Raw genomic sequence first — 27716 nt, 5'->3', positions numbered from 1 at the left:
TTGGGTAAAATGTCTCCACAGAATTCCTTGGTACGCGAATTCTGATTTCTATTCAATTTGTCTAAAAGAAACTCGTACAAAGTTCACCTTTATACAGAAACGGTGCGGTTTATTGTGCACATAAGACAGAGAGAGAGAGAGCCCTTTAAGCTTAAATTAAATTTCCGTTAGACGCTTAATGAGGATTTGGTTGCTCTTAAATCTCCATATACGAGATTAAACCTTTTCTGCAGCATAATTTTAAATTGATTCCCTGAAGTAAATATAATCTGCATATTTCTACCAGAAAGAAAACCAGGGAAACTTCCCTGAAATTGTTCACTTCGCTATTTTGAAAATTAATATTAAAATCCATTTTTTAATATTCAGAAGTTTTTGATCACGCGGTTTAGCTGTTATATACCATTAGGAATTTCAAATATTATTTACCTAAACCAAGGTATAGTTTATGATGATATGCAATAGACGGGGGGTTTTCAAACTTTTTCAGATATTACAGACCAAATTGAAACTTCCCACGAATCCAGTGAGCCACCGCGCTATGTCATACTGCGGTAATTAAAATTGTAATATAGAATCCAGAATCTCAAGGACTTGAGGTAATGTGCAGTGGCGTCCAATACGACTCGGAGAAAAAACAAGGGCCACAAATAATTGACGATTTTCATTTATTCTCTGACATCATTTCTTTCACGATTCTGAAACTATTTTTAGGTTCATTATTTCATTTTTTACGTCTTAAAGAACTTTAAATGATTCTCAAATTATGTCTCAATATTTCCTGAATTTCATTTTTTTTCCTTCTTTCAGGAATTCTGAAATTACTTCTTTCAAAAATTAAGAAACTATTTCTGTCACCAATTTATTCTTAAATTGCTACTTCAGTGATTCAGACACTATTTCTGTCAATAATTCTGGAATTATTTGCCATTAATTCTGGAATTATTTGCCAATTATTCTTAAATTATTTGTCATTAATTCTTAAATTATTTGTCATTAATTCTTAAATTATTTGTCATTAATTCTTAAATTATTTGTCATTAATTCTTAAATTATTTGTCATTAATTCTTAAATTATTTGTCATTAATTCTTAAATTATTTGTCACTAATTCTTAAATTATTTGTCATTAATTCTTAAATTATTTGTCACTAATTCTGAAAAATTATATGTGTTACTTCTTATATTATTTCTTTCAAAAAATTTTCAATTTTTTTTTTGTTTCAGGGTTTTCAAGTATTTTTGTAGATAGTGAAATTATGTATGCTCTTTTTAGATGCTGATTTTTCGCTTTAAAAATAATGAAATTATTTCTTAATCTTCTTTCGGTATTTTGAGGTGGGGAGCTTCAGACATTTTTACCTTATACTTCCTTACGCGATATCAACATTTTCATAGCTTTCTGATGAATACTTACGGCCTGCTGTAGAGAGCTCAGAGCAGGGAAACTTCAAGTTTGACCGAGATGACCACATTATACATATTTTCAAATATTTTTTTACCTTTCCCAATTGCACCGTTCTTTTTTTTTTTCAAATTTCCGTTTGTCGACGAAGCCTATACACGAATTCTTATTCTTTATTGAAATCAAAGATGGAAACATATTATTTTAATAATTTACAAATTATGAGTGACCAACTTATAAATTGGTGATTGAGAATACAGATTTCTATATTCATCTCGAATATCATTCCTGTTCAATGAATTTTCAGTAAAATGCATTTGAATTCATTGTGATTCAAATTAGCCGTTTATATATGCTGCCCATCTGCAATATTTCAAACATAACAGGCAATTTTACCATGTTTGGCAGCTTTATTTATTTTTTTCGCGAGAATTACTTTATTTCGTATTTTTCTGTTCTACTAGTTACGAGTATTTTTTCGTCAATAAATATGGTCAGCCTGTTTTGTAAGCAGTCTATATTCAATGTTCATAGAGAATAACATTGGAACGGTTAATTACGTGCTTTCAATCTTTCACGTTACTTTTATATCAATGATATTAACAAATATCATCGAATGACACTAATATCAGGTCAATTCAGAAATTAACTGAGATCAAATGTTAATTAACTTAATTATACGACGCAAAAAATATCAAAGTTTAATGAATATATTAAGAAATTGAATTGATTAATGTATATTTGTGTGCGATGGATTCTTGCTTTCATCCGATGAATATATCCTGGTTAATACAGAATTCGTCTGAAAATTTCAGGGAATTCTTTCGAGTGATTTTCCGATTGATATTAATTACAATTTGATTGAGTGTAATTGAAATTAGCTGATAGTTTTTCTTTCGAATGATAATATTTGATTACCTTCACTTGATTTCGATAAATGAGTTTTTTAATCTTAAGAGGTATATGCGGGGATAGTGTCTCTGATTGAAAAAATTAATTTCATTTTATTTATTTTTCTTTTGGTTAGGATAGAAGGAGAGAGTTTCTAGAGATTTTCTCGTTTAGCTTTTTAATATTGATGACATTCACTAAAGTTCTCTATTGATGCATTTTTTGGAATGTTTAAAAAAATTTTGATAGAAATAGCAAAAAAATCCAAGTTAATCAACACGTGGCTATTCATTTGGTGACTTTCAACGGAAAGTTGTTCTTACGTTTGAAAGGAATATGATAAGTTGTGAGAGTCCGTATTTTTTGTGAAATGGGGGAAAACGTGACGCCAAAACTTTGAGAGTGTGCACGCGAAAACACCAAATTAACCACAGTATACATGATTACCTTACTGTTCCTAAGGTGCTCCTGGTGAGGCCCGCAATGGTGCAGTTTGTTGGCCCTCAAACAGAGAGAAGTTGGCCAACCCTGTGCTTTAAGCCTATACACCAGCAGTACACAACTTACGGTCCTCGGGCAATATGCGGCTCGCAAAATGTTTTTATTCGGCCTATGAAATGCGTTCGTGAAAATGAAGAACAATTCACATAATGCGAGATAAATTCTCTAATTTGATATGCCGCCCACGGCCCGTGATCATCTCGCATGTCTCGCCCGAAGCCTGAACAGGCTGCGTACCCCTACTATAGACTTCACTGGAGAGGTCATTGGTGTCTTTCTTATACACAAAGCACTTAGGAGACATAATATTGGAGATCAGGGGATAAAAAGTGTTGATAAATCACAAAGCCTCATAGAAGTCTGGAGTAGTGATGGGAAAACTACGGTCCACGGGCCAGGTGTGAAAAATGGAACACATGGAATGAATATGTATAAAATTATTAAAATATACTTGTTTATTTTTTCACAGTTGCAAAGGATAATTATTTTCAATGAAATCATTGCAAACTTTATAACCATGCTCCAGCAACAACAACATGATGACAGTCCGCCACTTCATTTTAAGCATAAATAATCCAATTACGAATTAATGTCAGAATACATCCGTCCCGCCATAATTTTTACTTTTTGTTTTCTGCCCCGCTCCTAAAAAAATATTACCTATCAAGACACTACAATAGTCAAGACAAACGTATTACGTTAGCTCGATAACTCCGGATAGTGTCCACACATGATCCCACAATATCACAGCTTGAAAGATATCGATTAATATACCTCGCATTATTCGAATGTTCGAAGGGAAATTGAAAACGGTTCGAATCTGTTAAAGTATGTAAATTTTTATATGGATTTCTGACGAATGCACTGGAGTTTTTAGTCTGGGTATCCAACTTCCGTGCCATTATGACTAAACATGCCAGAGGGCTATATACTCGCTCCAGAGAGAAAAAAGATTTCAGCAAACAACCTCCTCATCTTGCCTCTTATAATTCTCATCTCTTTCTTGTTCCTCTCGTAAAATTGGAGAAAAAATCCACTCAGTAGGAGAAAACAAGGGACGCCATGAATTGATTGCCATCGTTTCAAGCGTTGAACACTACTCATCATGGCTACAGAAAATGGCTCGTAACTCTCCGACCTTGAGCATTAATGGAACTCGACCAGAAAAGCAGAGAGTCACCACTTTTCCCCCTACCGCTTTACCTTCATAACTTTATAACCAAGTTCCAGCAACAACAAGTTACAGCACCGAAGGGTAAAGATAGACATAAATTCATACATATCTATATTATTCTTAGTCGTCACTCTACCAAGAGCTCCCCCAACATGAAACTTATTTCTCGGTGAGTAAAAAGGAAACCTCCAACGACGAGAGAAAAATTTCCGAAACATAACTAACATAATGATACTGATATCAGCTCTCTAAAATAACCAGTTGGAATGGATCGGGCTTTTTTTATTTTCTGTAACGCCTCTTATGTCTTTTACTTATGTTGTCACGTTATTTTTAAAACCACTTTCGGTATTAAATGACATATTGATGTTTCGAGGCTTTAAATTCGTTTTTTTCCTCCTTCGGAAGACGCATTTAGTTATTTCCCACTACATCTCCGCAGTTTTCCCCCCCCCCCATTTTCATGTCCTCTCTCTACCATTTATTTATTTTTTCCCAATTTCCATTTCGTATTGCTCTGCGACACACAACTCTCACTTCTTTACTATTTTGTTTATTTTTAAACAAGTGAAAAGCGCATGAGAGAGAGAGAGAGAGAGAGAGAGAGAGAAAGAGAGAGAATGGTGAATTGCATTTGCTCGGGAAACTAAATTATACTTGAGTGAGAAGCGAAAAGAGCGATTCATTCAAATTACTGCAAAAGCAGGAAGTGAAAAATTTAAATAAGGACAAATACAGTGTAGAATAGAAATTTCTTGGAAAAAAAACCTTTCCTTGTATTATATATCTTTTTGTATATATGAATGAGATCCATCAATAACATGTACTTTTAAATATGGATGTGAAATATAATACATTTAATGTGCTGCTCCTCTTATGCTACATTCTTGGAATTTGCAATCGTTCGTGCACTTATATTCAAAAGGATTTTAGTACTGAAATGTATGTATCAAGTGGCCTAAACCGAGCACATTAATTAACATTTCAAGAGCAAAAGCATGTGCCTGTGCCACCACTCCTATAATGTATAACCGTCGCAAAACCTAAATAGTAATAGTTTTGCATATATTTTTTTTTCCAAAGAACTTTCTAACATTCAACAAGCTTATTATTTTGTTCTTGTATGGCAGAGAACTCACCAGAAGGGGCTTCACGTTACCTCTCCAGAGCACTCCAGATAGTATCTTCACATGATCTCGCGTTATCAAAATTTGAAACAAATTGGCCATATTCGCATTGCTCGACTGTTCTGTAGAGAGGAAATTAATTGGTATTGAAACTCTTCGAATATCAGTTAAAAAATTTAAATTTTCACATGAACCTTTAACAATCTGGATATCTAAGTTTCGTGACATTACAACTAATCATGCAAGAGAGATACCTACTCACTCTAGACTTGAGCGAAAATAATTGCTGCAAACAGCCTCCTCTTTCCAAAGAGTAGATATAGACATTAAATATATATACTCATAAATAACCTATATTATTCTTAGTCATCCTATCAAGAGTCCCTACGAAACCTATCATTTTTAGTAGGCAAAAGGAAACCTCCAACGACGAGTGAAAAATATTCCAAACATGACTAGCATAATGATACGGATATCAGCTCTCCCAAAAAAAAACCGGATCAGAATTTTTATTTTTGTAATGCCTCAATTATGTCTTTTACTTATGTATCGTCATTATTAAAACCAATTTTAGTATTAATCCTAGAATAGTACCTTAAAAAAATCTATGCTTGTGATACCTATAACAAAACTACTTCTACGTATAGGCACCATTCTAGGGTTAAATGACATATTGATGCTTCGAGGCTTTAAATTTGTTTTTTTTCGAAAGACGCATTTAGTTGTTTTCTCCCTACATCTCCGCAGTTTTTTTCCCCATTTCAACGTCCTCTCTCTCTACCATTTATTTTATTTATTTATTTTTGCGAATTTCCATTTCGTATTGTTCTGTGACAACTCTCACTTCTTCTTTTGTTATTATTATTTATTTTTTTAAACCTGTTAAAAGGTGTATAACAGAGAAAGAGGGAGAGAATGTTGGATTGCATTTGCTCGGGAAACTAAATTATACTTTGCGAGTGAAGCGAAAAGAGCGATTCATTCAAATTACTGCGAAAGCAGAAAGTGAAAAATTTAAATATGGACGGATATATATATAACACAGAATATATACATTTTTCTTGGAAAAAACAACTTTTCCGCGTATAATATTTTTTTTTGTATGAATGGAATCCATCAATAACACGTACTTTTAAATATGAATGAGAAAAGATAATTTTCGACGAAAAATATATCTGATTTGCTTTTAGTCTCACGCTACATACATGGAATTTGCAATTGATCGTGCACTTATATTCGAAAGGATTTTAGCACTGAAATGTCTATATTACTACTTTTTTTTCGAGATAGTTTTAGCTGTAATTACCTCGAATAAAGAAGAACGTTTGATGCATTATGTACTCGACATTTGGAATTAATGGAACCTAATTGCATCTGGAATGGGAAATATATACTCCGGAAGCAACTAGGATCACCGATTTGGGAATTCTCATTGACAAGCGACTTTGGTAGATCGCGACGAGGCCTTTTTAAGAATCAACCCTCCCGTCGAATCCCGTTATAACGAACTCCAAAAGATCGGGGAAATCAATTCGTTATAACGAAATTTCGTTATAAAGGAATTCCAGGTTTTTTTGCATTATTCCTATGTAAACGTATCTAAGAGATTAAAAAAATGTTCGTAAAAACGAGATTTTCGCTGTAACTGTATTCGTTAAAGCGGGGTTCGACTGTATATCACACTTTAAGATTTATCATGTTTACCAACGACGCGACGCTTGTATATTATGCATAATCGCCGATAAATCTGATAAATTTAGGGAAATTTATCAAACTCAACAAAATGCTCGGTGATTATGCATACTAACCGGCTATTATGAATAATAATCAGATTTATCACATTTACAGTATGGTTTGCTATTCTCAATATTTTCAGTATAAATGTAGGGTGGTTGAAAGTTGATGACATTTGAAAAAATTATTGGAAAATACACAAATTTGACAAATAAAAATGCGGTTAGCAGTAAAATTCTCATTATAGGCAGAAATATTCCACATAAAATTTTTGAAAATAGAGTAGTTCATGATTCCAAACTCTTCTATAAAACATGTAAACAACGGCAGGAATTTGACGCAAACATTTACAGTGCTTGATAGTTTAAAAAATTTATAATTTTCAATTTGAACCAAATTTTCATATGTGAAAAACCATTGCAGCTTGTGTGAGTCAAAAATTCAAACAATAATTTTTTCATTAAATGCGTGTCTAAATACGGCGTGTTGTAGTTTTGATTTTATGCTTGATTCCTGTCTTCAGGTGTTGAGTGGTAACCAAATACAGTATAGCATCGACTATCTGAAACTATTGGGGACTGAGGGGGGGGGGGGGGTTGTTTGGATAACCGATCATTCACGGAAAAGTACTTCATTCTGGAAATAGTACCAGTCATTGGAGCAACATGAAACAAAGAAACTGACATTAAACACAATACTGTATACATTTTGTATCACACGTCTTAAAAATAATACAGAGAACTTACTAGGCTAGTTTGACGAGTTCAAAATGGCCATTAAAGCATAGTATACAGTGGAATCCCAGTATAACGAACTCCAAGAAACTGGAGAAATCATTTCGTTAAAACGCGCGAAATTTTTATAAAGGAATTCCAGATATTTGCATTGTTCCTACGTAAACTTACCTGCGGGATTAGAAAAGTGTTCGTAAAAACAAGATTTTCATTATAACGGTGGTCGTTAAAACGAGATTTTCATTATAACGGTGTTCTTTAAAACGAGATTTTCATTATAACGGTGTTCGTTAAAACGGGATTCGACTGTATCAGCAGTTTAGTAAAAGACCAAAATTTTCTTTTGCGTCAGAGCTGAGACTCGTTTTTCTTTTGCCGCTGAATCTTGCAAACGTTTTGAAGACAGCAATTGGACAGCATCACATGCTTTTGGTTGTTCTAACCACTTCATAGCCGTCTCAAGGCAGTGAATTTGCCGACTGGAACTCTTTCGGTTAACCGATGTTACCGTTGATCGGTATTGGGATAATCAATACACGCATGAAAACGGAGTACATGGTCATCCACGTGATGACTTTAAATCTATTTGTGAAATGTTTCAAAGACTAACATTGACTTTGGGAAAAAGAATGGTGACACACTACAGAATCATGTTTTGTTTTTCTGCTTGTGTGGTGCTAATAATTTTTTTTTTCTCCACTTTCGGGAAATTGAATCGATTTTTATCGTAGAATCTTTTGAAAAATCGATCTAGAAATCTTATTGAACTGACGATTTACATTGAAAAGCTTTAATTGCTTGTACGTACTAGGCTAATATCAAAAAGTGATGTTCAATAAACCAAATGTTATTAATTTTTGAATCAGTTTAGGAAATTTTAGTAATTTTTTTTATTTACATTTTTCTCTGAATGCTTGAATCAGATTCGTTTATTTCAAAAGTAAACATGTGGATATGATTGCTTCTCTTTGATAGAAATACAGTTTTTGTGTTTTCTAGCGCTGTTCCAACGGGGTACTATCCTAACTTATCCTATTGAATTCGACATATTCGTTTTTTAGAAACAAAATATTTTTCAGTAAATGTAATCTATTGAATCTAAAATCGAAAGTAGATTTAATCATACATATCTTTTATCATACATATCTTTTATCATACATTTTTCATTTTATAAAATCTTAAGCAAAGTTAATTGAATGATATATTATAATACATAGGAATAAATTCCATTAATTGATTTATTCATTCATTCGCTGATATTTTATTTGATTCTTAAAGGCATCATAGAAATTGGAATTTACGCTTATAATAAAACATAGAGATTGGAAATTTTATGTTTAAACATTTAGGAACGAACTCATATATTTTGAGAAAATAACTTAAAAGTGGAAATATATAGCCGTGAATGATGATAATTTATGGAGATTCTTTTTTTGTCAGCATTAAATCATTTTATCATGATTCATACACGATAATTGAGACAACGATATCCTGTGCTACGACAAATCGAAATACAGCGATATTTTTTGAGTAGATTTAGCAACTGCTGCAACGATATTTTTTATTTTTCAACTCATATATCACCTTCTTTAATATATTTTTATATTCCTCACCGTGCTTGTTCTTTCGAGAGTGTTTAATGACACCGATAGTTTCCAGTATCTCCCTTCGAAAGTGTTATTGAAGTTGCCTTAAAAATACTTAGTATGCACTTAGTAATACTTTGCATATTATGCTCTGCGGTATGCAAAAGTGTTGGGTGGTAAAATATAAATTTAATTTAAATGGTGAATTTAATTAGATATTAAACCAACTTTTGCTATATTTTTGTCCCTTCCATTGCAGTGCTTACATTTTTAATATTGGAGGCTTGCGGTGCTTTTACTGATGTGACAACGATGTTAATCATTGCTCAAAAATGCATTATCAAAAAAAAAAAAAATTGACCATGAACAAAGAAGAATAGACTTGGATTACGAATTGGTTAGTTGCGTTTCAACTGTTCAGAATCGGGTGAAAACATTTGGAAAGTGTTCAGACAAATATTTAGAATTTAGAACTTTTTCACAATTTTTATTGACACACAAACATACAAAATGTGGGGAAGGAACAAAACATGAATAGGCAAAAGCAAACACAATGAGAGGAGGAAAAAATCAATGCCTATATCCATATTAGACTAAAGACATCTATATGTGATCTGTCCAGGGTCGATTACAAGTAATTTCAACGTTGGCAAAAACATGCTATAGAAACACACAATACTCAATACTCAGCATTATAAATATACATAAATGATACACACAAGTTGATCAAACAATAGGTACAGTAAAAGGTATGGTTGTTATTTCTATCCAATTCTTTCTCTCTTCTTTTACAACTGAATAATAGAATACAAAATTTTATCACTTTTTTATTTGTCGAACACAAGAAACAGTATTTACTATAAAATAAATATGAAAACGAATTTTATTCTAGAGAGGTGCAGCAAATAAAATTTCATTGGTGAATTTCATCAGCAATTCTACCCATATAAGTTGCATCATTTTTAACTGGAACAATTAAATTCAAATACCCTACTGATTTTGTATTATTTCTTCTTTTAAGTACAATGTACGGTACTTATATCATAATATGATCATTATATGGCACATTTATAGGAATTTTAAATTCATATTACAGATACTGTATCTATGGTAAATTTTTCTACCCAAAATTATAATTTACGAAGGAAATAAGCACATTTACGGGTCCTCTCTTTTATCTCATTAGTCGAGGAAAGGCGCAATTATGACTGACAGTCATAATCGGAACTGCGAAGTTTACGAGCAAAGTACGTGCGGGTACTTGTCAAATCTCACAATGCCATTAAACGCACCGAGAAAGAACATTGGAAAAGTTATTATCCCACATTCAACTAAACAAACAATGACACCCTAGAACTTTCATCAAAGAGAGAATATCGTGTTTCCCTTTTATCTACAATTACGCCTTGAATATACAGGGCGCATAGTTATCAGGGATATTAAAATTTACTGGCGAACTGTTTGTCCCCGGATATGTCATTCATGTTGCTGGGGTTATGAAGTTATTAAAATAAAAAATTAAATTTTTTACACCATCACCGTGTGCCGGAAAACCCAATTAAAAAGTTGTTGCCAAGACTCTCCAGATGCCAACTGAAACTTCCACGTTTCTAAGTGAAATATTCGCAGAGATATTCGAATTGGAAAAACCGAGGAAAGGTGCGAAAAAGCAGCATTAAATGCGGGTAAAACTGTCACATTTATAATGATGTTTTTCCCAACTATCCTCTGGTATTCGAATTTGAATAGTTCAGTGAATATTACATTTGGAAACGTGGAATTTTTTTTTTTGGTTGGCATCAGGACAGACAGGACAACAGCTTTATAATTGGGTTCTTGAGAACAGGGAGTCCGTTATGAGAAGTTGACATTTTTATCTTAATAACTATGCAACCCCTTGCAATGACATGAATGACATATCCGAGTACTACAGTCGAATCCCGTAATAACGAACGCCACTTCGTTAAAATGAAATTTCGTTATAAAGGAATTCCAGGTTACCTAGCATTGTTCCTATGTAAACTTATTCGGGGAATCAGAAAAATGATCGTTAAATCGAGATTTTCGTTATAACGGTATTCGTTAAAACGGGATTCGACTGTATATATTATTTGGATACTTTTTCTAATTGCAAGTAAAAGGTTTATAAATTTAAGTTTTAATTTTACGATTTGATTCATAGTTTTCTCAATTGATATGAAACTATTTCTATGGAAACTAATTACTATTTCCTGGAAATGAATAATTAAATTATTTACTGAGAAACAAAAAGTATAAATATTACTAAAAAAAGTCATTAATTTTTAATATAATTATTTAAAAGGGAAATAATATAATAATGATGATGATGATAATAATAATATCAATAATATATATATATATATGGAAGTAACCAATTAATAAATTTCATTCGTTTCTTAATCAAGTTAAAAACTAGTTAATTATATATAAAGCATTATTATTCTATAATATTACCCTAATTTTCAGCATATTCTTCGTGATTCTGAAATGAATCATTGTATATGAATATTTCTCTTATTAGTGCTGATAAAATTTACATTTGAGTGTTGTATATGCATAAATCAGCTGAAGTAATTATAAGATAAATTTTATTAATTCAATTCAATTCAATTTTATTTCCGCACACGAAAAATTATAGAATGTTTCAAAGCTGAATAATATAGAAATAAATAAGCATCAACGATGAGAAGTGCATTGCCGTACATAACAGTCGAACCACGGAGAATTACTAGAATTATTATAATACATTTCACAAACTTTTTCTGTTCAGCTTCGAAGAAAAATCAGATTTCGTGAGTATAATACTTCTATTAATTTTTTATTTTCTTAAACTCTAATATTTTACCAAAACTCTCAATAACATTTTATTGTTAAATGTATCGGAAAACGAAGAAGCACAATATCTAAGAGAAAAACTCTATAAATGGTTGGCATCTCAAGTCTTTCTTGAAGATCCACAACATTTCGTCTGTAGTAATTGTCTTTATCCAGATATAAAACGAGAGGGGAAAAAACATTATTATCTGGATACTACGTATAATAAACTTTAAGCGAATGGCTGAAAGCCAAAGCATAAAAAAAAGGAGGAAAAAGGTACATGATAAACTCCAGGAGTGTAAAGTCCGGAAAGAAAAGGAAAGTATCCACTATTATATACAGTAAGGGTACACGGAATAAAAAAAAAAAAAGCTAGATAAAGATAAATGGAGTCATGGTATCCTTTTAAACTGAATTCCAAAACAAAACGGGCTGTCGGAGTATAGAGAGTATTTTATAAATACAATAATATATCTCTCGAAAAAACGCAAAGAAAATGGTATAAACAGTGAAATGAAATTTTACTTGAGAAGCTTTTTTTTGGGAAAAAGTATCTCTTGACTTTTCTCGTGTTTTTAGTCTTTAATGTTTGATATTGAAATTTATTTTTAATAATGAGACGTGTTTTTTTTTAAAAAAAAAAAGGAATTCCAAACATATATTTAATAGAGTTTATTTTTTTCCCCAAGAGGAAAAACTTTCACCATTTTTTGTATCTTTTTTCAAGTTTTTTTATCGCAGTTTTCTCTTATTTTTCTGTAAGAGAGAACGAGGAGTTGCTTTCAAAACCATTATCTTACTTACCTTGATTCCACTTTCACAGAATAAAGGTCTTTTTTTTTCCCAGAAAGTTTTCTTCTATAATATATATATATATATATATATATATTCTTATTTTTGTTCTTTTTTTTAAATATATAACTGGTTTACGTTAATGGGATATATATAAGATTATAGGATACCTCTAATGACGGTGGTCTTACCAGAATATCGCTCGATAAAATCCTCTAATGGTCGGGAAACGTTATTGATACCAAAAACAAATTGCATTGCGTTTTTCTCTATGGGTATCGGAAATAAATTTTTTATTGGCTCAAGCGTTTTTCTTACTTTACAATGATATATGCGGGATTTTTTTTTTTTTTTGAAAATTAGTCACAGAAATGATTTTACGATGGAAATAAGAAAACAACCTTACACTCGGTTTCCGGGATATTAGGCCATGGGCTACGGCATTTTCTTTCTGATGGTTTGTCCACATCTGTGGCCGGCATCTTCTGAAGTTAAATGGACACAGGACTCGCGACAACCGAAAAAGGCTTCTTACATTACATTATCTGTACGAGGCCAATGAAGCCGACATTTAATGCCATGTAGGAAGCCTTTCTTGCTTGTCGCGGAGACCTGCGTCTATTAACCTCAGGAGATGCATGGCGCAGATATGAGTAAAACGTCAGGAAGAAAATGCTTTAGAGTTTTAGACCATGGCCTAATAGCTGGGAAATCACTTGTAATTCAGCAATTTTTTTCTCTTTTTGTGGCATTTCATTAGAAAAAGCACGGACTGACATTCTGTATAAAATATTTTTTTAAAGTTTTTTTTAAATATATATATTAAATGCTTATAGTTTTTCACTCACTTATTGCTGTATAATTTAGTGTAATTGTAATATAGCAAAAAAAATGACATTTTGATTCTATTTAATTTTTGAACGTCATACAGGAAGGCCATTTCTATACACAAAATTACAGTATATTCACTATTGATAGTCAAAATTCTTGCTTTCTTTCAAACCGAACACAACTCAGGTCTGTCCCATCTATGGGCAATTTACTACCTAGTGGGTTGTGCCGGAAATGTAAGTGTGTGTACCGAACAATCTGAGTGGGTATCTAGTATGGTGTTTGATTTTTCTTTCTCAGTGCAGCCATCTATATTACAGAAGTGAAGCGAGTGAAGTGTAATGTTTGAATTGCAATTGTAGCGTTTGTAGGTAAGTTGCTCACTCTCTCTATGGTGACACTTTCAAAAACGGAGATAAATAGGCTCGCATTTGCGCCTTGAAGTTCGGAGCCGCGCAAAACCAAACCACCATGCCAACCAGTGAAAGTAAGCCGAACACAACCACTGTGGTGACGGTGGGGTCGTAGAATAACCAAAATTCTTGCTGTTATATAATCATATCAAAAGAAATGTGACGATCCTTCAAATACAAAATTGAAGTCACCCAACGAGGTGCCTGTAAAGAAATAATAATAATAACAAAAAAAGTTGTAAAAAAATGAAGATATGAGAAAATATATATAAACATATTTTATATATAATTAATAGAGATAGAACATTTGAAAAAGCACATAAAAACTATATTTTCATATCATGAATATAGTAACATAAAGTTAGGAATAATTCAGAAAACAGTGATCATAAAAATATGGTTGTGATTTCAGTTAAGTATGGATAGCTTCTCGATTACTCAGATTTCACAGCTACAAGTTTAAATGACGTCAAGAACAAATTTAAGAAAGCTCATAAGCTCTGCCAGCGTTTCGAGGAATTTAGGAATTTTTAGGCCTATTTCATAATGTGATATAGTGGTGTAACGGCTTTTAGTTCTTCATTTAGCAAGTCATAATTTTTATCGCAATTTCATAATTGTTTACAGCAGTTATTATGCTCCGGTTTGACACCTAACTATCAAATAAAGAATTATCAATGAAATTACTAAAATTACTCGTATTTATATTATTCAGACATAGCCAGATTAAATAGGCATATAGTTTCGAATAGTGAGGAATATAAACCAGATTTGAGAATTATTGTTTTCAATTACTAATGACAATTCATGACAATTTCTTTTTTTTTGTGTTTAGAAATCATTTATACAGAACGATATGGAATTATAAATTAATATTTGAATCTAAGACTAATATGAATACCCTGTCATCATTTTAGGTATACGCAGTTAATTAAAATCATTCGTGAATATGCCATTTTCAATAAAAACAATCATAAGTAGATCAATTTCATTGAAAGAGAAGTATGTATATTGAGATATTTGTAACGCGAACAGCATGCACCCTTCTCAGCCACCTCGTTGGGCATTTTGCCTGTTGGTGCGTTGTATTTGTATTTAAGCGATTTTTAAAATCTTACCGATTCGCCTTATAACTATCCTAGTGGAAGCCACTAGGTCGTTTTTTCAAAAATAATATATATATTTTTTGATTTTGTGATCGTTCTCTCCTCCCCCAACTCCTAGAAAAATTAAACCGAGGAAGACTATATGGCTTTTTTTCTATCACTTACATTATAAGTATATCATGCCCTACCTCGAAGGGAAAAAGAAAAATCAAAAACTGTCGCTCTCTCTCCTTCTAGTATCAAACTTTGAATAAAAGTTGGCTCCGCCCACCAGCAGTTACTTTGACAGGTTGGGAGGGGAAAGAAAACATTTACGCGAAAATATAAAGTATTTCAGAGAAATATCTGTGCGGCTCGGCCAACACTTTCTATAGCAGAAAGCGTCCGCGCGAAGCTTTAACATCACTGAAGTCGTCCATTTCACCTGTAGCGATTGGATGTATCAGGTCGACGAATGCGGAATCTTTACCCATTTTTTTTTGCAATATATCCAATGATTACAGGTGAAATGAAGGTGACACGAGCTTCTCGCGGAGACTTTCTGCTATAGAAGGTGTTGGCTCGGAAGTGCTAAAATAAGAGTGTTTTAAGGAGAAACGAGATGTTTCGTAAATGTCGAAATGCAAGGCATAAAGTTAGACGAAATATCTTAGGGTTAATTGCCAAGGCTCATACACGACATTTTGTGCTTTCACTTAATATAGTTTAAAGAATTGATATATTTAGCATGTTCTTGAATTCTAAGGGCTATACGGCACCATGGAAGTGCGACACGAATACTTTTTCATCATTCCGACTCCTTATATAGACTGGTCATTTAATGGCTGTCTTCGTACGCGTATATTATATGTGGATACCGGCTTATATATTTGTGTGTGCGTAGGTTTAATTTATATATATTTGAGCACAGTGACCTCTCCGAGTATATTACGCGTGACGTTCTCTTCCTCCCGATAAGTAATTCATTAGCATAGCGAACGATAGTGAAATTTGTGTTGTCATCTCAAACAAAGGCTGATTGCTGCGATGTCAACGGCTACAGAATCCATCTCCGTCCGATAGGGCTTCAGATATCACGAGGAGCATTAGGTACTATTTGATATGTTGGCAATACACTACTAATACTACTGTATACCAGTAGTGTATTGTTATTTGATACGTTGGAAATACGCTACTGGTATACATATAGTTGTTCTACTAAGGATATATATGGAATTGGAAATTGATAAATGAGCATCTAGAGCATATTTTTAAGAGCAATTTTTTTTTTATCGGCGTTTGGAAACCAAAAATAAGTACAGTATTCGGAAACTAAAAATAACTATTGAAATAAAAGAGCATTATAATTGAGAAAATAAATATTTAGAAACAAACTGTATGCACTAAAATAAGTTTAATATTCTTGCTTATGAATTGCATTCAGTGTTGTATATTACCTTGTATCGAAGATTCTGCATGGGATGGTGAATTTCCAATTAGAGTGCTAAGAATATGTATAGCAGTAGGAATGAACTTTATCAGAAATATGTATGGCAATAAAATAAAGATTCTACTAAGCAATTACATAGCAATCACAATTATAAGACTTGGTGGTGCAGCATTTTTTAGTCGAGGAACCCTGTTCACATTTTTGCAATTATCTACAGAAAGCAGGCACATACTTTTAACGCGATACTTACGTAACATGAAAATTTAGGCACCTGCCATTCTCAGTTCAAAACATGGAAAACCGATGACAGCACTACTATGACATGAAACGAGCATAACACTAAAAACATAAATATGTTAGAGCCAACGCACACACAGACAACACGTTCCTTCATATACCAATTAGTTAGAAATTCCGTACGAGGTGCTTTTGTACGGTTAAGAAGAAGAAGAAAACTTAGCTAGAATCGAACGTCTTACGACAGACAAAATCAAATATTGAATCATCATAACACTTCACTTACAATTCGAAATATACAGGGTGTCCTGTAAGTCCTAACGTGGCCTTTATATTATAAACTGTTCGTCGTAGAGTTATTACTGATACGAAATTCCCAAAATGTGTTCATGAATCACTTTGTACCAGTTTCGAGAGTGAAAATACAGCGTGTTATAAAATAAAATAAAAATCTGAATTTCCATACGGTTTCTCCTGCACTCTACCTTCCAGAAAGAAAGTTGTTGACCTATCTGTCCTGACGTCAACAAAATAATTCCATGTTTCTAAGTAATATTCGGTGAGACATTTCTGAATTCAAAAATCGGATAAAAGTTAGGAAAGAATAGCATAAAAACGAGGGAAAGAAGCATTGTCTTCTAGTTTAGGCTGTTATTTCCCAATTTTTTCTAACTCAGATATCTCAGCGAATATTTAGAAACATGGAATCCTTTTGTTGGCTTCAAGAAAGACAGGGCAAACAGCTTTCTAACTAAAAGTTAGAAGACGTGGGGGGGGGGGGGGGGACTGAAGGAAAATTTAGATTTTTTTATTTCATTACACGCCGTACTTTCACTCTTCAAACTGGTACAGAGTGATTCATGCACACATTTTGAGCATTTTTTAAGTTAGAACCATACATCTACGACGAACAATTATAAGATAAAAGGCCCCATTAGGATTTACAGGACACCCTGTAGATAGCAGCACTAGTGGCACACATAACACCGTATATATATGCGCGCAGACTGTTGAGCACACGCACTTACGGCATAAGAAACTCACTCCAGAAACGGTTAAAACTATAGTAAAATGTTCAACGGTGATAGAACGGAGTAGTGCTTTGTTTAGATTCTAAAATCTAAAAGAAGAAGTTGCTAGGCATCGTCAATTTTCGGGTATACGAAGTCATCACGATACCGACACGGTTACGCAGGCTCATCTGATTCCTTGTTGTCATAGCCTGACATATCCTGCAGTACAATTCGGCCAGTATGTGACGTTCAAGGTAAGACGCAATTCAAGATTCCCCGTAGTCGATTGGCACGCAAAAAATCAACTTTGATTAGGTGTTAGTGAGCATATTTCTGTTTGGAGTCCTTGATCAGGGGATACGAGATAATTATGATCTTCAGGGCATATCTGATACCGTTGGCTTAAAATGAAGTCTGTCGCCACAGTGGTGGTCTGCTAAGTTGGATTTCTGTGGTTCCCAACTTCGAGGCGCAAATGAAAGCCGATCTCTCAGTTAAAAAGTCAAAACGTCTCACCACACAGAGAAACAGGCCTCTACACCGGTACAAATATTTAATAATCACACTTCGCTCATTGTTAGAAAAATTGATGGCAGTTGGAAGCAATACATATAACAAACCTTAAACATAAAACAAACTTCACGTTAGGTTCACAACGCGTACACGCACATTCCGGCGTTTACCAATTTGTAAGAAATTCCGTAGAACAATGTGTAAGAGGTGCATGTGCGTTTAAGTTGTGGTAGTAGTAGCAGTAGCAGCAGCAACAGCTAGAGTTTTGGCCATGTTTGCTCCAGATGTCAGTTCAAGAAGAGGATTCACCCCTTCCCCCATATCTTCCAGCATGGACTAACCAGTTCGAGTCTTTGAAAGTCATCACATAAATCATGGGTTCTCAACCTGGGATCCACAGATCCTTTAGAGTTCTTGGAGAGGTTTCAAAAGGTTCATGTGATCTTGAATGAGGAAACAGTTGACTTACCGAGAAAATGACCAGAAGTACAATAGCTGAATTTGAGAATGGCTGCAGCCTCTACACTCTCTATGAAGCAGTTTCGTAGAAAAATTCTCTCCGCAGGGAGCAGGCAGACGTACAACACGATACTGACATAACATGGAAATTCAGGTATTTCCATCCTCACTTCATGAAACTGAAGACAGGTGGCATCACGAAAACGAAACAAGTGCAACTCGACAACATAGTTATTTTAGAGCCACACGTATACTCAGAACACACATTCCCCTTTTCATTATTCGTGAAGTTATTACTAAAGAACACGTTTTGAATGAATAAGACGTAATTAGCGATTGTAATAATCCCTCCGATTGTCCGGCGTCCAAATATCTTCGCGTCTATATAGCTGCGTTCAAGTGTACTGCGTCCAAACGTCCTGCTCCACACATTCCGGCATCTGCCGATTCAGTAGAAATTCCGTCGAGGAATGTGTATGAGGTGCATGTACGATTATTAGTAGTAATAGTCTATACCCAGCAAAGAATACTGTGCAAATGAAACAGTGTTTAAATCGTGAAAATTGGAGTCACCATGGGCAATGTGTTTACCCGTATCACAAGGGGTCCAACATTCGTTTCCCGGAGCCAAGACATTTTCCTTTCCGAAATTCAGCTCGGCGTAACATCCAGAAAGTGTCTTGATTTGATAAATTGATCGATTGTTTTTTACATCATTATATGGTGGATATGTTCCTGTAAAAGGGCCCGCAGCTCTCATTAGTGTCGAAAGGGGGTGGGGTCTGTGGAATCACCTTATTCACGTCAAGGGTCACACAATTAGAACACAAAAATGCTAAGAACTCCGACTCAAGGTTCAATAACAATGATAGCCTTTAATGAGTGTCTATCAACGTCTTAATATAACGCATTCAGGCATGTCCGTTTCTGTATATCGGTACTTTAATTGTGACTATCATCCATGAAATCAAAGAACCAGTTTCCAAAACTTGGAAGCAATCTAAGATTATATTTTCCCGTTTTTAATTAATTAATATCTTCCAATTTACGTTTTCCTGCAGTAGGAAAACTGTCGGGCGAATCATATACAGTCGAATCACGAAGTAAACTTTGTGAAAACTCTTTTGAAGCCAAATATGATAGATCAAGAGAGAGACTCGCGCGAAGAATTTTATCTTCTCGGCACTCAATCTAGTTTTAATTACTTCTTGGAAAAGTTATTTTCCATGAGCTCTCTAACGTCTTGGAATAGGCTGAAGATTCTTCAAGATGATGCAGCTAAGTGAGGCTCCTTTAATGTGATCTTCGGCGGCTTAAACAAATACATTTTGAAGACGTTGTTGCTGTATATAATTAGGAGAAGGAAGCGAAATATATTTTTGCTTCAAATAGCATTATAAGATGTCTGTGTGGATTTGGTGCGCCATTGAAATGAAACATCATTATAGTATTCTATTCGCGTCTAAGATTTCTTTGAACTATTACTTTGAGTTTCAAACATGATTTCTAAATATCCAGTGATTGTGATAATTAAAAAAATGTAATACCCTATTTTCTGCTATACATTTTTAAGATCATGAGAAATAAATCCTCAGGGTATTACATATATTAATTTAATTACAGTGTTATAGAAAACTAACGCCGAGCCAAAACCGCTGAAGCTCATCATGAAATTCGGTTAGAAGTTCCGTTTTTTGACTGAGAGGGTTTCTCGAAATTCGACCGCTATGGCGGTCATAAGGTGGGGGGTCGTATTAATTTAGTCAGTATTTTTGTATTGTAATGTAGAGATTCACTAAGGGAATTTCCAAAATCCCCCCCCCCTCCTAGGGAGGTGGGGTTCAAGGATTATATGGAGCAATCATCACTGAGCCGAAATTGCTGAAACCATACATATGAAATTTAGTCAATATTGTATTTTATAATGTAAATACTCACTAAGACGGGATTTCTAAAAATTCATCCCCTAAGGGGGGCTACGTTAACACATCAAATTAAGCTTACGGTATAGGAGTTAGATTTAAAAAAAATTCCTTAAGAAATTTTGTAAAACATTTTAGTTAATTGAAAAATAGCACAGCAACACTCCTCCTCCTCCTCCTAACCAGAACATGGCCAGCCGCTGTCTCAACAAAGAGTTATAAACAGGTGGTCAAAGAGCTGGGCTATGCAAGAGAAACAGCAAGACTCATGTAAATCTACAATAGCTTAATTTAGAATTAGAAATGAGAAGGAGCAAAAATATAACCCAAAGAAAAAGTTATCATGTTTTACTCCGAAAGAATTGAATTGTTTGAAATTATTTCGTGAACTTTGTTTACACTGTCCCTTAGCAGATTCTAACAGTAATCTGCCATCCTATGAGTATTCCATCTGTCCTGGTATCGGTCCCTCTATTGCCCTTATGTCCTCACAAAATCGTTCACCTGGTTTTTCACTAATATTGCCTAGATTCTCTGGGAAACGGCTGTGAAAGTAATGAACAAACGGGATCCTCGGTTTTGCTCTAAATTCACGAAATAAGGATCGTTTATGAGCGTTTTGATTTAAAGCTCATCGAAAATCCCAGCTTTAAGATTTTCTGCACTTATTCCAGGCGTTTTTTGTCCTATGTAGGAAAAGCAAGTACTCCCCTGATCAAGAGCTTTCATGAACTTTTTTATTAATCCTAGTTTAATGCAGCTGAGACAAGATGACTCTGTCTCGTCCGACTAAGTATTCACGAATGACATTTCTTCCTCCAAAAGCCAATTCTCTCCCGCAAGCCACGCTTTTCTTATCCAGTGGCATGGTTTGGCTCTGCTATCCCATAAGGCACAAGAAGGGGTCTAGGTCAATTCGTCGCGATCAACTTGTCGCACGACAATTCGTCGCAATCAATTTGTCGCAGCGTCAATTCGTCGTGCTACAAACTCGTCGCGGTACAAATTTGTCGCAGAGTCAGTTCGTCGCGGTACAAATTTGTCGCAGAGTCAGTTCGTCGCGGTACAAATTTGTCGCAGAGTCAGTTCGTCGCGGTGCAAATTTGTCGCAGAATCAGTTCGTCGCGGTACGAATTTGTCGCAGAATCAGTTCGTCGCGGTACAAATTTGTCGCAGAGTCAGTACGCCGATCAAATAAATTTTCAAAATTCAGTTTTCATGGTATTCATGCCACACTTCCCGCTTTCTGGCGGGATCTCCATTTCTCGCAGCGAGGGGCGTTGGGCGAACACACGAAGATGATAAATAAGTTATGATAAAATAAATTTTCAAAATTAAATTTTCACCGTATAAGCCGCACTCCCGCTTTCTGGCGGGATCTCCATTTCTCGCAGCGAGTGGCGTTGGGCGAACACACCAAGATGATAAATTGCGATAAAATAAATTTTCAAAATTAAATTTTCACCGTATAAGCCGCACTCCCGCTTTCTGGCGGGATCTCCATTTCTCGCAGCGAGTGGCGTTGGGCGAACACACCAAGATGATAAATTGCGATAAAATAAATTTTCAAAATTAAATTTTCACCGTATAAGCCGCACTCCCGCTTTCTGACGGGATCTCCATTTCTCGCAGCGAGTGGCGTTGGGCGAACACACCAAGATGATAAATTGCGATAAAATAAATTTTCAAAATTAAATTTTCACCGTATAAGCCGCACTCCCGCTTTCTGGCGGGATCTCCATTTCTCGCAGCGAGTGGCGTTGGGCGAACACACCAAGATGATAAATTGCGATAAAATAAATTTTCAAAATTAAATTTTCACCGTATAAGCCGCACTCCCGCTTTCTGGCGGGATCTCCATTTCTCGCAGCGAGTGGCGTTGGGCGAACACACCAAGATGATAAATTGCGATAAAATAAATTTTCAAAATTAAATTTTCACCGTATAAGCCGCACTCCCGCTTTCTGACGGGATCTCCATTTCTCGCAGCGAGTGGCGTTGGGCGAACACACCAAGATGATAAATTACGATAAAATAAATTTTCAAAATTAAATTTTCACCGTATAAGCCGCACTCCCGCTTTCTGGCGGGATCTCCATTTCTCGCAGCGAGTGGCGTTGGGCGAACACACCAAGATGATAAATTACGATAAAATAAATTTTCAAAATTAAATTTTCACCGTATAAGCCGCACTCCCGCTTTCTGGCGGGATCTCCATTTCTCGCAGCGAGGGGCGTTGGGAGAACACATGAAGATGATAAGTTATGATAAAATAAATTTTCAAAATTAAATTTTCACCGTATAAGCCGCACTCCCGCTTTCTGGCGGGATCTCCATTTCTCGCAGCGAGTGGCGTTGGGCGAACACACCAAGATGATAAATTAGGATCAATGCCCATCCCAAAACACAATTTGCCTAAGGGGTCATTCAAGTATTACGTCAGGATCGGGGAGGGAGTTTCGGATTTGTTGACTTTTGATGGCGGGGGGGGGGATTGAAGGTTGCTTACGTCATCAACCACCCCTTTTTGAAGATATGAAATATTCTAAGCTTCTGGTGAAATTTTGCTGACGGGGGAGGGGATGGGGGTCAGTGTTTTGCTGATTTTTGCTGACAAGGGGGAGGGGGTCAAAAATGGCTGAAAATCTGCTTACGTAATACTTGAATGGCCCTAATTCACTATTGAATATGTATCTGCCATGTAGGGAATACATCTTTGAGGAATTTTTTACCGACAATATATCTAAGGCTAGCATTACACTATGAAAGTGTTCTAAAAGTCCTTTTATAAAACTTGAAAAATTCAACCAATAAGATTATCGGTTGCATTTGCTCGAATGTAACCTATGAACTTTATTGGTTGGATTTTTTGAGTTTTTAACTTGAGCAACTTATCCGGTGCAAATTAAATTTTGAAAATGTATGTGATCGCAATTTATCATCTCAGTGTGCGCCCCAACTCCCCTCGCTACGAGTAATGGAAATCTCGAGAGAAAGCGACAAGTGTGGCTTATCCCGTGAAAATGAAATATTAATTAAATTAAATTATTAATTATTTCAGGTTCTTGTGGAGATACTGTAGTGGTTAATGTTGGTGGGAGTCTCGATTCCACATGGGACAGATACAAGTTTACACTTAAAGAGAGCCTCCGCTGTACTGTAATTTGGGGAATATCATAAACACCGACATTTTTTTACAGAATTTTAAAATTTTATCATAGAAAAAATGATTTTTTTAACATTTACAATAATTAAATAATAAAACATTAATATCAATTGTAATTTTAATTTCGATGATTTTTTTCGAAATGACAAAAAAAAAAATTTAGTAAACTGTGTGCATTTCTTGATGGAAAAAAACTTTTCTTCATGTTTATTTTTCACGTATGAGACAAAAAACCTACATACAGATCGCGTGACGAGTTGACTCTGCGATAAATTGACGTCCCGACGAATTGGTTACACGACAAATTGTCACTGCGACGAATTTGTACCGCGACGAATTGGCTCTGCGACGAATTTGTACCGCGACGAATTGGCTCTGCGACGAATTTGTATCGCGACGAATTGGCTCTGCGACGAATTTGTATCGCGACGAATTTGTACCGCGACGAATTTGTATCGCGACGAATTGGCTCTGCGACGAATTTGTATCGCGACGAATTGGCTCTGCGACGAATTTGTACCGCGACGAATTTGTACCGCGACGAATTTGTACCGCGACGAATTTGTACCGCGACGAATTTGTACCGCGACGAATTGGCACTGCGACAAATTGATGCGCGACGAGTTGAGCGCGACAAGTTGATTGCGACAAATTGACCGGCTACGCACAAGAAGCAAGGGTATTTCGGGTAGCCTACTTGCTGACCAAGGAGAAAGTTAACAATTATCAAGTCCACACAAATTACCCATTGATCTTTGTGAAACGTCATCTTCTCCGTGACCAAATCTATGGTATTATATTCTTCTTTCATTTTGGTTGAATGGAGACACGCGCGTCTCTATTATTTCTTTACAACAACCTACAAAACAAAGAACCACTTTCGGCACAACTGATTCGGTAGTAATTTGCCCAATGGGGATAGGCCGGAGTAGTGCTCCATTTGAAAAGAAAACCACGAACTTTAGAGGTTGTTTTGGGTTTACATCTATATAATAAATGTAGATGCAAACACAAGGTTACGTTAATAAACATGCATAGGTACCAATGCTTCCGATTCACCCGGAAGCCTTCCAATTTTTCAGCCTTATTAAAATCTTCCGGTCGGAAATCTAATTCTTAGAATTTTTTGTATCTTCATAGAGAAATCCCTAAAAGTCCTCAAATTGAGCTTTGTTTGAATGGAATATCCCAAAAGAAAATGCTCTTTCAGTTCCTGCAATTTCAGGCTGATCGCGTTTTCTCTCTCAAAAAAAAAAAAAAAAAAAAAGAAGGGAAATGCGTCCTGGAAAAAAGGGATTTATTTATGATCAATCGTTGCAATTTGAAAAAATCCTCGGTTTCTCCCTTTTATGTGTTGGATATGTTTTCTATGATGCGGAAATGCGTCATCACGGGATAAGCTACAGATTTTTCAAGTCTGTGAATTGGCACCTATAAACATGACTTCATACAATCAGCTGATAGTAGTACAGAGAAGAAAGGAAAAAACAGGAATCACAAACCACGTGAAAAACTCAATCATTACTCAATGAGTTGTGCAGTAATATATTTCTTAATTTAGCTACGCTGAATCTCAAGAAGTAGAGCTGATCGAGAAAAAACGTTTTCATATTTGAAAACAGTTTTTTTCAAGGTATTCTCAAGTTATTGTAGAATAACTTACACCAAATAGTTTTCATATTTGAAAACAGCACACCAAATACTATAGTCAAAATGAGTTTAAAAATTCCAGTCACCTAACAAGAAAAAAACAAATTTATCAAACAATATTATTAAAGTTCATCCAAGTACCATTTTTTAGAAAAGCACTGAACTAAAAAAGGGTGGTCGGATACCTTAAGGCAGTGGATCTCGAAGTTTTGTCACCCGCGGCTGCTTGTGCCTAAAATTCATGGTTCATCCTTCTTCCACCCACCTTCGATCAATCACCAGCCACGGCTCCTCTTTTGCTTCATTTCCACTTGTGGCCCCTCTTTTACGTGCAGGTTTTTGGCAACAAATTCTGAGTGTCCGTATTTGAAGTATCGGCGATAAAAAAAAATTACTTTCCCTGTTCGCATGTTAGAAATAGAAAGGTGGAAAGAGATTAGTGTGTGTGTGTGTGTGCAACGTATTGACTTTTCTTGTCCTCACCTTCTCTCTTTGGGGCCGTTCAAGTATTACGTCATCATCGATGGGGGAGTGGGAGGTTTCCGATTTGCTGCCTTCCGATGACAAGGGGAAGGGAGGTTTGGATAATGCTTACGTCATCAACCATCCTTTATGAAAATATGAAATATTCCAAATGGCATCTTACTTAGTGCTCCAAAAACGAGAAAAACTTCGATAATTTGTGGGCACTTGAAGTAACACCTCCCCACCCCCAACTGATAGGTGCACTACAAAGCCACTTTATTGATCTCTAAATGTTTCGTGGATCCAAGTGATCTGGAAATGTGTACGATCCGCTTTAAGTGCTATGGAACTGTGTCACGCATCACTCGAATGATCCGTAATTATATGACGCGGATCACTTAAATAATCTGAGAATGTGCCGCTGGTAACTTGTCTGATGTAGAATCGCACTGGGGACCACTTAAGTGCTTTAAAACTACGTCACATGTCACTCAAGGCATCTCTAAATGTGTCACGGATCGCATAGGTGTTCTGGAACTATGTCTTCGTTCATTTAAGTGATCTGAAAAGGTGCCACGGGCCGCTTAAATGTTCTGGAATTGTACCACGGGTTACTTAAGCGATCTGTATATGTGTGCCGCCTAGTTCATTTTACAAAATTAGGTTTGAAGCGGGCAGGGTGCATCAGATAACCCACCAGGGCCATATTTGGTCCGCGGGCCAAGGACCTTTATGCGATTTATCATTATATGGCTTAGAGGGTGGATCGCTATCAAGTTTTAAAGATACATGTTGACTTCATAGCCTTCAAATAACATTGAAATTAACAGAAACTGATTATAATAACACATAAAGGTATTTTCTTCCGAAATTTTAATTAAAAACAATATTTTTTACACTAAAAAAATAAATTTTTGGTCGTCGGCGGCGAGGCACTAGCCCCTATGCCCCTCCCCTCCTCCTATATCTTTTTCCTCTTTCTCTTCTTTTATAATTTTTTTTTTTCAAATTTTGTCTCGGCCTTTATCTTATCAACCGTTCATCATGGAGTTATGGCATAATTTGAAATACTCAAAATGTTAGGAAATTCCCCTGTATCAGTTTTAAGAAGAAAAAATACAGTGTGTCACAAAATAAAAGAAATGTAAGTTTTTATGCAGTTTCCTCTGTCTTGAAAATCCCAATTAGGAAGTTGTTGCCTTATCTCTTCTGAGGAAATTTTTTTTACTGCTGAGATATTTGGAATCAAAAAGCGTAGAAAAGTTTGAGAAGAATAGCATAAATTAGCTTGTCCGTTAGTTTATGCCGTTCCCCTCCCATCTTTTCTCTGATATTGAATTCAAATATCTCAGTGAATATTACAGTTAAAAACATGTTTTTCGGGGGAGGCTGAGATGAGACCGGACAACATTTTACAAATTGGAACCAGGTCCATCATTTGGAGGGGTGGGTGTCAGGGGCCATTGCACCCCTCTCCCCCGGCAGTAGGAAATACACTAGAAATGGTGTATATATATATATATATACATACATTGAGTATATGTTCTTTGCCCCACCCCCGGAAAAAATTCAAATGACGGTCCTGATTGGAACCATACCTCTATGGCGAGCGGTTGTGAGAAAAGGCTGAATAGAGAATTACAAGACGCCATGTATAATGGAAAGATACATTATATGTGGGGGAGGGATCATTAAACAGGAGTATCGAAAGAGCAGGGGGGGGGGAGAACC

General features: G+C 35.3%; 1 protein-coding gene across 3 annotated transcripts in view; it reads left to right on the top strand.

Moving 5' to 3' along the window:
- The window catches only part of LOC149077109 (putative G protein-coupled receptor No9), a 198411-nt gene that overhangs the window by 89310 nt on the left and 81385 nt on the right, over nucleotides 1–27716 (top strand). The window lies entirely within an intron of this gene.

This window comes from Pholcus phalangioides, unplaced genomic scaffold (genome assembly GCF_987345545.1).
Source record: "Pholcus phalangioides strain wild (caught in Gottingen) unplaced genomic scaffold, Ppha-v1.0 ptg000015l_1, whole genome shotgun sequence".
Classification (NCBI taxonomy): domain Eukaryota; kingdom Metazoa; phylum Arthropoda; class Arachnida; order Araneae; family Pholcidae; genus Pholcus; species Pholcus phalangioides.
The sequence above is the reverse complement of the archived record's forward strand: the minus strand, read 5'-3'. Positions and strand labels throughout refer to the sequence as shown.